General features: G+C 39.1%; 1 pseudogene; it reads right to left on the minus strand.

The window, feature by feature from the left end:
* Positions 1 to 4,477: 4,477 nt before the first annotated feature.
* LOC100346483 (COP9 signalosome complex subunit 5 pseudogene) lies at positions 4,478 to 6,580 on the minus strand (annotated as a pseudogene).
* Between the last annotated feature and the right edge of the window lie 6,145 nt (positions 6,581 to 12,725).

Consider the following 12,725-nt stretch of genomic DNA (forward strand, 5'->3'; position numbering starts at 1 on the left):
TGAATTAGAGGGAACATATATACAAAAAGCATAGCTTTAGTGCCTGACTTATTTTAGCCAAGGATCCAGAATCTTTTCAGCAGTGAGGGCCCACTCAGAACAGGAACAGAGGCAGATTGTCTCAGCACAGCTTCCACTGGCCTCCATAGCCGTGCCCTACCAGGGAGAAGCCAGAGTAGAGTTTTGCCCTATCTGACAACCTAATTGTTATGGTGCCACTTCCCTTTTATGTTCAAGGCTTATATCACCATCTTGGAAAGAACACATATAACCTACACTCTTTAATGGGAAGAAATTGTAAACATCTGGATTCCCGCTGATTTTTAAGCCAAACTCAATACCAAAAAGGCTGCAACTTTACCTAAGGTGAGAAAGCAGAATTGATGTTCAAATCTTTCTGAACAGCCTCTTTGCCACAGTGTTCTAGAATTCAGAAAAACTTTTTCCACACAAATTGCCTCTGAGAAGTAGAACTGGAGTTCTGATCACTGTGGAAGAGATAGTATAAAACCAAGGCCCCTCTGCAATAGATCTCAGTGGCCTATTTAGAAAATAGGACACAGATAACAATATGAACTTTACAATACTTTGAAAGACTAGAGGGGATGGAATAAAGGTGCAGAATTTTCAAAAAACAAAACAGAACAAGTAGTATCTGAAAAAGAGATCATTCAGTTGTGACAAGAAAGCTACTTAGAAAAAACTGGATTTTAGTACAAAGCAAGTAAGAAAGCATTCCAAGAAAAAGGAATAAAAGTGAGCAGAGTAGCAATGTCAAAGGAAGGCTCAGGCAACATAAATATTCCAGTCTGGCTGAAGTTAAGAGATTTATATGACACTACACTACAGAAGTTCATGGAAAACCCAGGGCCTTTGCAGGTATGTACCAAGCAGAAATATGAAGGTGTAAGGTATTTGAAAAGGTTTAACTTCTTGGGGCCAGCATTGTAGAGTAGCAGGTAAAGGCACCACCTGCGACACTAGAATCCCATATGGGTACCATTTCGATATCTGACTGCTTCACATTCCATACAGCTCTCTGCTAATGCACCTGGAAAAGCAGTAGAGGATGGACCAACCGCTTGTTCCCCTGTACCCATGTGGGAGATCCAGAAGAAGCTCTTGACTCCTGGCTTCACCTGGCCCAGCCCTGGCTACTGCAGCCATCTGGGAAGTGAATCAACAGATGGAAGATCTCTCTGTCTCTTCCTTTTCTTCTCTGATTTTCAAATAAATAAATGAATTTTTTTAAAAAAAGATTACTACACAACTCTAGATGACTCAGTTTGGTCTCACAGTTTTAAATGTTATCTGTCCACTGATGACTCCAGGTCTCTTTTCTGAACTTGTCCAGTATACTCACAGGAACCTAGACAGTCTCACTCCACTTGGATACTGAGCAGACACTGCAAACTTCGTATATCCAAAGCTGAACTCCTGAAAAATCTCTGCCAAGCCAGCTTCTCTCAAAGCCACTTCTATTTATGTTAAAGGCAGTTCCTTTCTTCTGTTACTCAGACCAAAAATCTTCAAATAATCTTTGACTCCATCTCCCCTCACACTTCACATCCAATCTACCAGCAAATTCTATTGGCTCTGCTTCAATATATCCCAAAACAGATTCTCACTACTTTCATTTCTTTCACTAAGGTCTGAGCCATCGTCATCTCACTTGGATTTGTGTCTCCAAACTGAATTCCCTGCTTTCCTCTCAATACAGATGCCCGAGTGATTTTGTTAATCTGTAAAGACAGAGCATCTCACTTTTATGAAAACCAAGCTCTTAATTGTATGAGGTCCCATTCAATCTCCTCCTAACCCACATGCTTGCCTCCTACTACTCACCTTTCAGCTCATTCCGCTCCTCCCTGATATAAGAACATGCCAAGAATGCTTGCACCTGAGGTCCTTTGCTCCTGCTGTTTCCTTGGCCTGGAACCTTCTTCCCACAGACACTCACCGCCTTCCTTAATTCCTTCAAGTTTTTACTCAAATGCCACCTTCACAGAAGGGCCTTCCTGGCCACGTGATCAAGATGTCATTCTCTCACCCTTATGCTCTCACTTTCAATTTTTTTCTTCTTTGCAGTTGTCACCACCTAACACACTATGTAGCTTACTCATTTATCATTCCTCTGCTTTACTAGAATATAAGCCACCAGAGGTCATATTTTTGCTTGTTGATTACTATATTCTTAGTACCTAAAAAGTCGATGGCACATAATAAGCACTCAATAAATACTTGATTAATGTATGAAAAAGCCTGGAAATGCTGTACAAAATACACTAGAGGGAGATTACAGTCAGAACACCATATTCTCAATAACATTTGTTGAATACAAACTCTGATGCAAGGCTTCGGCGGGATACAAAGATGAAAAATAGTGAGATAGACACATAAACTACAAATATTCACAACTTTCATGTGAGAGTTACAAATAAAGTGCTAAAGGACCTAAGAAAATTCTATTGGTGGGACATGAGGCCTATGCATGAGATGATCAGGCCCTACACTGGAAAGAGTGCAGGAAAAAAAAATGGAAAGGAAGGTGAAGATGTGGTGGAAACAGTTGGCAGGACTTGGTGACTACTTAAGCAGGAACAGAAATAGCACAACGTATCAAGCTTATATAATGATAAGAAGGGTAGTGACATTTAAAGGAGGGAAAAAGAAGCTTAAAGTGGATGGAGAAAATAAATGACAAGTCTAACCTTAAACATATTTTGCTTAACAGTAGATCATATAAGAGAAAATTTCAGGTCACAGTTCTAGATTCAGAACTGGGACTCAAGGATAAGAAATATAGACTTGGGAGGCTTTTTTCACACAGAGAGATAATTGAAACTGAAAAAGGTGAGATTACTGAGCAAAAGACTACAAGAGAAAACCATGGGAAACAGGAGGACTTAACAGGTCAGGGGATAGAAGAGGTGCAAATGAACATAACAGAGGTGGGAAAAAAAGAAGAAGAAATAAAACCAGGGCACCTCAAAATATACACAGCTATAAAAATTTATCCAGGTTTTTAAAAATAACCAAGCTACTATCCACTTTTATATTTAATAATTTACAAATGTTCATTTAGGGTCTTCAAAATCTCACAGGAAATCAAAACAGAATTTAATCTTCACTTTTAAACATCAGATTGGTGTAATTATTTTCTTAGTAACCTCTGAAACAAAAATACAGCTTGTGTACTTTTTCACATTTAATTGGATTAGATATTGGATGTAGGATAAAGAATATGATGCAGCAAGACTCTATCACCCAGGAAACTACCTAATATCATGGCAAACCATGCTGCTTTCTTTATAAATGTAATTCAACTGCGTTCAGAATCTGGGCCAATTATATATATATAATGTGTGTATATACATAAGTGAATATTAGATATATTTATTTGTTATGGTGGCAAACAGAACATGTAAGAAATACAGAAAAAGAGAAATTTAAAATAACTAGCCCAAAGGAGAGCAGGGAAATTGAAGTTTGCAAAATGAAAAAGTTCTGAAGAGGGATTATGGTAATGGTTGTTTAACAATGTGAGTGTATTTATTACTGTTGAACTATATACTTCAAAGTGGTTACTTTTATTTCATGTATATTTTACTACAATAAAAAATAACTAGCTCAGCTATTCACCAGAAGCAATGGTTATATCAATATTTTTAATTCCAGTTTTGTGAATTCATAACTGTAATTCAGTAATGAAAGAAAAAGTTTTTATTCAAAATGAAATTAATGAAGGAAAATAGGGAATAACACTTTAAAATATCTTTAATAAATTATTCTTCACTGTATTTTATTTGCTTAGCTCTGTTTTAAAGCTAGACTAAATTCAGGAAAACCATATTAATAAGTCAACCATCTACTTTCAAAAATTAAATTAAGACATCCATCATTCTATGAGTCTGCTGTGTATCCCGCTTCCCATGTTGGACTGTTCTCTCCTTTTTAATTCTATCAGTTAGTATTAGCAGACACTAGTCTTGTTATCATTATGATCAATTGTGAACAGAAATTGATCACTTGGACTAGTGAGATGGCACTGGTACATGCCACCTTGATGGGATTGAATTGGAATCCCCTGGTATGTTTCTAACTCCACCGTTTGGGGCAAGTCAGTTTGAGCATGTCCCGAATTGTACATCTCTTCCCTCTCTTATTTCCACTCTTATATTTAACAGGGATCACTTTTTAGTTAAGTTTTAACACTTAAGAATAACTGTGTATTAATTACAGAATTCAACCAATAGTATTAAGTAGAACAAACAAAAAAACGATCCAACATGGGAAGTGAGATACATAGCAGACTCATAGAATGGTGGATGTCCTAAACAGCACTCTGGCCTCAGAATCAGCCCTTAAGGCATGCGGATCCAGCTGAAAAGCCCATGAGAGTATTTCAGGCATGGAAAGCCAAAACACTCTGGCAGGAAAAAAAAAAAAAAAAAAAAAAAAGACTTAAATGAAAGATCTCCGTGAGTGAGATCCCAGTGGAAAGAACAGGTCTTCAAAGAAGGAGGTACCTTTCTCTGAAGGGAGGAGAGAACTTCCACTCTGACTACAACCTTGTCTAAATATGATCAGAGTCAGTGAACTCAAAAGGCTTCCATAGCCTTGGCAACTCATGACAAGAGCCTAGGGTGATTACTGATGCTATAAACAAGAGTGTCAATTTGTTAAGTCAACAACAGGAGTCACTGTGCACTTACTTCTCATGTAGGATCTCTGTCCTAAATGTGCTGTACATTGTGATTTAATGCTATAACTAGTACTCAAACAGTATTTTTCACTTTGTGTTTCTATGTGGGTGCAAACTGTTGAAATCTTTACTTAATATATACTAAATTGATCTTCTGTATATAAAGAGAATTGAAAATGAATCTTGATGTGAAAGGAAGGGGAGAGGGAGTGGATAAGGGGAGGGTTGTGGGTGGGAGGGAAGTTATGGGGGGAAGCCATTGTAATCCATAAGCTGTACTTTGGAAATTTATATTCATTAAATAAAAGTTTAAAAAATTAAATTAAAAAGAAATTTCTCAAACACACACAAAAATCTTTAAAGGACAATTTCATTTTGTATAGTTTTATTATGAGTGTTAATATTCAGTGTACTTAAGAGTATTTTATACTTCTAATCAGATTTTTGGTAACTGGTTTTAAAGTGTTACTTGAAGTGTCGTGCTATAGTGGGTAAAACCACCACCTGCAGTGCCTGCATCCATATGGATGCCAGTTCAAGTTCCAGCTGTTCCACTTTTGATCCAGCTCTCTGCTATGGCCTGGGAAAGCAGTAGAAAATGGCCCAAGTCCTGAGGCCCTTGCACCAGCATGGGAGACCTGGAAGAAGCTCTTCACTCCTAGCTTCAGATCGGCACAGCTTTGGCCTTTGCAGCCATCTCTCTATGCCTCTGCCTCTGCCTCTCTGTAACTCAGACTTTTGAATAAATAAATATTTTTTATTTAAAAAGTGTTCCTTGAGGATTTTTCTCATATCAGCTTTCAGTTAAAATACTACACAGTGATTAAGAGATGTTAATTTAATTAGTTTACTCTAAGTAACCTCAGACATTAATTCACGGATGGTTTCTATGGCAGTTTTACTGCTGCCTTTCATGATTTTGGAAAGTTTTGTTTTCTTTCAGTCATGTGTTTTCTAAACCAAAGTGAAACTTTTTATCCCACCTGAGCTTCTGATTGCTCTAGCTTTTGAAAGACCTGCATTAGTAAACAAGCCAGACGAACCTGGCATATTAATCCAGTATTTACTCCACAAAAGCTCAAGCAGTTTGTGATCCAAAAAAGCATTTGAAATGTGAGACTTCTGAGGCATATTGTTTGCAGAGTATATCAGAGTCTTCTATTTTATTAAGTGGGATAGTCTGGTACTTAGAAGGTCCATCCATCAGGATGCTTGCAGCACTCTGGGTATGTCCTAAAGGTGCCAAGATTCACTTTCCCTGCCAATAATGCTCTTGGTGATTCAATTACCACTGCTACAAATGGTTCTTGGAATTACCGACTGATCACTGAGTAGTAACATCCATCCCACTAAGCCAGCCGGCACAGTCAGAGTGGCTGCACTGCCAGCCGTTTATTTCTTGCGTATGCAGTCATGCACTGCTGCTGTGTAGCAGCCTGAGCATTTCAGGGTTCAGTGCCCTCTACCGGCAAGCCAAAACTGTCCATAACCATCAAGTTTTCACCATCCACCTTCCCTAGCATCAATAGCATTAAGTTCCATGTTGCTGCCTGATCTGGCATGCACTACCATTTTCAGTAGAGCCAATGCTGAAATTTTGCAGTAAGAAAATGGCAATTCTTCATCCAGAGCTTTGCTTCAAAGATTTCTTGCTGCTGTTTTTTGTCATATTTGTAGATTTCATCAATCCTCTGGGATTCCTACGCATTGTTGGCCAACTCCCAGGTTTCTGAGCCACACTACTCCTAGACACCACCATCACCAAGGAACTGGAGAAATCATTGTCTCCCCAGCTAAGACACAATTTAACCTTACTAGGTCACTGGACTTTGGACCACAGGTGCAAACTCTTGCTAGTCTCTCAGAGGTAGCCATGACACTCAAAGTTACAGGTAAAGTTTCAAACATGCAAAATTGAAAATGTGCTCACTACTATGACTCCTGTGGAAAATCAGCCATATGTTCGGATCTGGCTAAAAAGCCCTTGAGAGGATTTCAGGCATGGAAAGCCAAGACACTGTGGAAAAAAAAAATGGTCTACATGAAAGATCTCTGTGAGTGAGATCTCAGTGGAAAGAAAGGACCATCAAAGAAGGAGGTTTATTTCTCTAAAGGGAGGAGAGAACTTCCACTTTGATTATGGCCCTGCCTAAATAATGTCAGAGTTTCTGGACTCAAAAAGCTTCCATAGCATTGAAAGCTCATGACAAGAGCCTCCGTTGATCACTGACATCATAAATAAGAGCGTCAATTGTTAAATCAACAACAGGAGTCACTGTGCACTTGCTCCCCATGTAGGACCTCTGTCCTTAATGTGTTGAACTATGAGAATTAACGGTAAAACTTGTCTTCAAACAGTACTATTTATTTTGTGTGTCTGTAGTAAACTGTTGAAATCTTTGCTTAGTAAATAGTTGATATTCTGTATATAAAGATAATTAAAAATGAATCTTAATGAAGATTGGGATGGGAGAGGGAGTAGGAGGTGAGATGGGACTGGAGGTGGGAGGGTGGGTATGGGGGGAAGAACTACTATATTCCAAAAGCTGTACCTATGAAAGTTATATTTATTAAATAAAAGCTTTCAAGAAAAAAAAAAAGAAAAGAAAATCAGCCATAAACAGATAAGGAATGAAAAGTCTTTATCAGGCCAAAGCTCATGAGGTAACCAAAACTAGGAAATGCTCATGTTGTCTGGTATCTAGTCAGTTCTCCATGATATTTAACAGTGCCATGACTCTCTTCTCCCTGCTCACCATGGAACATATCAGCATATCTCTCATCCATTTATAGCCCAAACTTTCATTATCACTGCCTGAAACCACCCAGTGCTTTACAAACATCCAAATCCTGTTCACTCTTCAAGCAGTGATCTTACTTCCAGCATGAAATCTTTCACTTGTCCCAAACATACTCATCTCTTCACTACATCTAAATTCTCACATCCCTTGTACTTCTTAAGCTATCTGTGGTAAGAAGGATTGACAGTCATAAAATGAAATTAAATGGTTACCAGAAATTTAAGTATGAAAAATAAAAGTTGCTTTTATTATAAATTTTAAGACATGAGGGACCAGTGCTGTGGCACAGCAGCTTAAAGTCCTGGCTGCTCTACTTCCAATCCAGTTCTCTGCTACTGTGCCTGAGAAAGTGGAAGATGGTCCAAGTCCCCAACCACTGCATCCACATAGGAGACCCAAAAGAGGCTCCTGGCTACTGGGTTCGGATTGGCTCAGCTCCAGGCATTGCGGCCTTTTGTGGAGTGATTCAGGGGATGGAAAATACCTCTCTTTCTCTTTTTTTCTCTCTCTCGGTACATCTCTCTCTCAAATAAATAAAATAAATCTTTAAAATATATTTGTCTAAAAAAATTTTAATACACAAAATTACTTTGACAAATTGCCATAATATTTCTAAAGCTTGTTCTCAATTTATATTATAATACAAGAAAGGAGTAACAGTTTGTGAACCAGTACTAGTCTGCAGACCACACTTTGAGTAGCACTAAACAATTCAGGGCTTTGGTCAATAAATAGTTATTATGTAATCAATATGAACTCTTAACTATACCATACACTGCAGGGCCAACAAAAATGTGTCCATCACAGGCATTTCCTTTAGGCAGTCTACACTTTGTGGGAAAGAACATTAACAAATGTAAAACAATAATAAATCATATAGGTGAATAAGCTTTTTTGTTGATCAGAGGAAAAAGATCATTAAAATCTAATGTGATGAAGATAAGTCACTTGGGAAAAAAGTGAAAGCTGAATTCAGCATCTATGGTGTTTTTTTATATTTATTTATTTGAAAGTCAGAGTTACACAGAGAGAGGAGAGGCAGAGAGAGAGTACTTGGGCCCCTGCACCCTCAGGGGAGACCTTGAAGCTCTTAGCTCCTGGCTTCAGACTGGCCCAGCTCCAGCAGTTGCAGCCATTTGGGAAGTGAACTGGTAGATGGAAGACCTTCTCTTTTATCTCTCTTTTCTCTCTCTCTCTCTCTCTCTCTCTCCCTCCCTCCCTCCCTCCCTCCCTCCTTCCCATCCTCTGCCTCCGCCTCCGCCTCTGCTTCTCTGTAACTCTCTGCCTTTCAAACAAATAAATAAATCTTAAAAGAAAAAAAAAAGCATGTTGTTCAGGCAGCATGTGTTTTTTAAAAAACTAAAATTCTGGGGGCCAGCGTTGTGGTAGAGCAAGTTAAGTTGCCTCCTGAAATATCAGCATCCAATATGAAGGCTGATTCACATCCCAGTTATTCCACTTCTGATCCAGCTCCTTGCTAAGGCACCCAGGAAAGCAGCAGAAGATGGCCCAAGTATTTGGGCCCCTGTCATCTACATGGAGACCTGGATGGAGTACCAGGTTCCTGGCTTCAGCCTGGCCCAGCCCTAGCCATTGCAGTCATTTGGAAAATAAATCAGTGGATGAAAGATCTCTCTTTGTCTGTCTCCTTATCTCTCTGTAACTCTGCCTTTCAAATAAAGTTTTTAAAAATAAAAATTGTTAGAGGTACTAGTTGGAGATATTCTGTATTTACTTCATCTCGACTCTTGAAACTTAAAAAACAAGTCTGTTTAGTAATGAAGAGAACTTACCTAGAAAGACATGGTCAGGGCCTGCACTACTTAGGAAGCATCTATAGAAGATGTGATGATTCTATGCCCTTCAACATCCCTTAGGATTAAGGGAATGGAGTCTCTGAGGGGGGAATGATGTAGGCAGGCATATAGGATAAAATTGATCAGTTTTGTGAGCTGGAAGACCATGCCTTCATCACGACCCCTGTGTGATCTCATCCCATTACCTGACCACACCTGTGCACCCACCTGCCAATCCAACTAATTAGCCACTCCCCTTTGGGAGTCGATTAAAGGCCTGAAACACAGTGGGCCCAGCCTCTTTTCCCCTTTTCACCTTTTGCCCTTTGCCCTTCTTCTTCTTCCTCACTGCCCTAAATCCCCTTGCTCCCCCGTGCCTTCAGGGCACATGGCCTTTTGGCCACCTGCCCCACATGCTCCTCCACGTGGCTGGTTCCTGATGCTCAGAATGAACCCGGATTTCCCTCTCTTTTAGATAGAGCACTTACTCTCCTATGCATTTCTCTCACTTAATAAAAAGCTTAAAACTTAAAAAAAAAAAAACAGACAGACATGATCATTGGCCATCCAGAGATCTCCAAAAACTTCTGAAAGATGAGTGAGTAGACAGAACACTGACAGCTTCAGCAGAACATAACATGCCAGGAGGAAACTGCAAGTGAGAAGAACCCTGACCTGCCCCCTGGAACCCTAGGAGAGAGATACTAGGTAGGCTGAGACACCTGAGGAAATGTTTGATGGTACAGAAGGGGTGAGAGTGGTGGGTAAGAACACAGATTAACTGAAGATCTGAATATAGAAAAACAACAATAAAATACTCCACTTTCTTCATTTGCCCGTAGCAAATACAAGCATCCTAGTGGTTACCACCACCAAAAAAATAATAATAAAGGAGAATCCACTCCCCCCACCCCATTTTGTAGCAAAGATGGCCAACTGTCAACTAAAATTCATACATTTCCATAGTATAGAGTCCTTGGAGAGGATGTGGGGAAAAAGGGACACTAACCCACTGTTGGTGGGAATGCAAACTGGTCAAGCCACTATGGAAGTCAGTCTGGAGATTCCTCAGAAACCTGAATATAGCCCTACCGTTCGACCCAGCCATCCCACTTCTTGGAATTTACCCAAAGGAATTTAAATTGGCAAACAAAAAAGCGGTCTGCACCCTAATATTTATCGCAGCATAATTCACAATAGCCAAGACCTGGAACCAACCTAAATGCCCATCAACAGTAGACTGGATAAAGAAATTATGGGACATGTACTCTTTAGAATACTATACCGCAGTAAGAAACAACAAAATCCAGTCATTTGCAACAAAATGGAGGAATCTGGAACACATCATGCTGAGTGAAATAAGCCAGTCCCAACGGGACAAATACCATATGTTCTCCCTGATCAATGACAACACCAAAAAGGAAACCTCCTGAAGTGAAATAGACACTATGAGAAACGGTGACTTGATCAGCATAGCCCTGTTAATGAACAACTTAATACATTATCCCTCTTAGTAGTTTTTTTGTCTGTTCTACTTAATATGACTGGTTTAATTCTGTAATTAATACACAGTTATTCTTAAGTGTTGAAATTTAACTGAAATGTGATCCCTGTTAAACATAAGAGTGGGAATAAGAGAGGGAAGAGATGTACAATTTGGGACATGCTCAAGCTGACTTGCCCCAAATGGTAGAGTTAGAAACATACCAGGGGACTCCAATTTAATCCCATCAAGGTGGCATGTACCAATGCCATCTCACTAGTCCAAGTGATCAATTTCAGTTCACAACTGATCATAATGAAAGGACTAAGAGTCAAAGGGAGCACATAAACAAGTCTAGTACCTGCTAATACTAACTGATAGAATAAATAAAGGGGAGAGTGATCCAACATGGGAAGCAAGATACTCAGCAGACTCATAGAATGGCGGATGTCCTAAACAGCACTCTGGCCTCAGAATCAGCCCTAAAGGCATTCGGATCTGGCTGAAAAGCCCATGAGAGTATTTCAGGCATGGAAAGCCAAGACACTCTGGCAAAAAAAAAAAAAAACAACAACTAACTAACTAACTAACTAAATGAAAGATCTCTGTGAGTGAGATCCCAGTGGAAAGAACAGGTCTTCAAAGAAGGAGGTACCTTTCTCTGAAGGGAGGAGAGAACCTCCACTTTGACTATGACCTTGTCTAAACAAGATAAGAGTCGGAGAACTCAAGGGGTTTCCATAGCCTTGGCAACTCATGACAAGAGCCTAGGGAGATTACTGATGCCATAAACAGGAGTGTCAATTTGTTGAATCTTGATGTGAATGGAAGGGGAGAGGGAGTGGGAAAGGGGAGGGTTGTGGGTGGGAGGGACGGTATGGGGGGGGGAAGCCATTGTAACCCATGAGTCGTACTTTGGAAATTTATATTCATTAAATAAAAGATAAAAAAAAAAAGGAGTGTCAATTTGTAAAGTCAACAACAGGAGTCACTGTGCACTTACTCCTCATGTAGGATCTCTGTCCTTAATGTGCTGTACATTGAGGCTTAATGCTATAACGAGTACTCAAACAGTATATTTCACTTTGTGTTTCTATGGGGGTGCAAACTGTTGAAATCCTTACTTAATGTATACTAAACTGATCTTCTGTAAAAAAAAAAAAAAAAGAAATTATCAATTCCTAACTTGACTCTCACTGGGATTAAACATGACAATAGGTCTGATCTGATTTCATCATCATTTAAAAAATCATCTATTATTTTTCACTTTATGTTTCTGTGTGGGAGCAAACTGTTGAAATCTTTACTTAATGTATGCTAAACTGATCTTCTGTATATAAAGAGAATTAAAAATGAATCCTCATGTGAATGGAAGGGGAGAGGGAGTGGGAAAGGGGAGGGTTGTGGGTGGGAGGGACGTTATGGGGGGGAAGCCATTGTAATCCATAAGCTGTACTTTGGAAATTTATATTCATTAAATAAAGGTTAAAAAAAAGAGAGAGAGAAAAATGTGACTGATTAGCCAAAACTTCCATATCCCAGACCCTCTGGCATACAGGTGGGACCATATGTCTAGTTTTAGACAGCAGAATGTAAGTAGAAGTAATGTGTCATTTCTTTGCCAAAATAATTAAGGGTCTTCTCCATTCTCTCTTCGTTTTCCTCTGTCAGGAGACAGAGAATCACAAGGCATTTTAAGAATAACAAAATCAGAACAAGAAATTCATGCCATTAAATCATCATATGAAGGAAAGCTATAGCTGATAAGAACGCTTTCATTGGACTATTATAGGAATTTTAAAAACCTATTTCATTAAGTCACTGAAATGTTTAGGGTTACTTTTTACTGAAACTAGCATTCTGATTAATAAGGGAGGGAAGGGAAAAGGTCACTAGGAAAAAAAAAAAATTAATTTTACACCATGGTTTTAGTGACCCAG

This window comes from Oryctolagus cuniculus, chromosome 12 (genome assembly GCF_964237555.1).
Source record: "Oryctolagus cuniculus chromosome 12, mOryCun1.1, whole genome shotgun sequence".
NCBI classification, from domain to species: Eukaryota; Metazoa; Chordata; class Mammalia; order Lagomorpha; family Leporidae; genus Oryctolagus; species Oryctolagus cuniculus.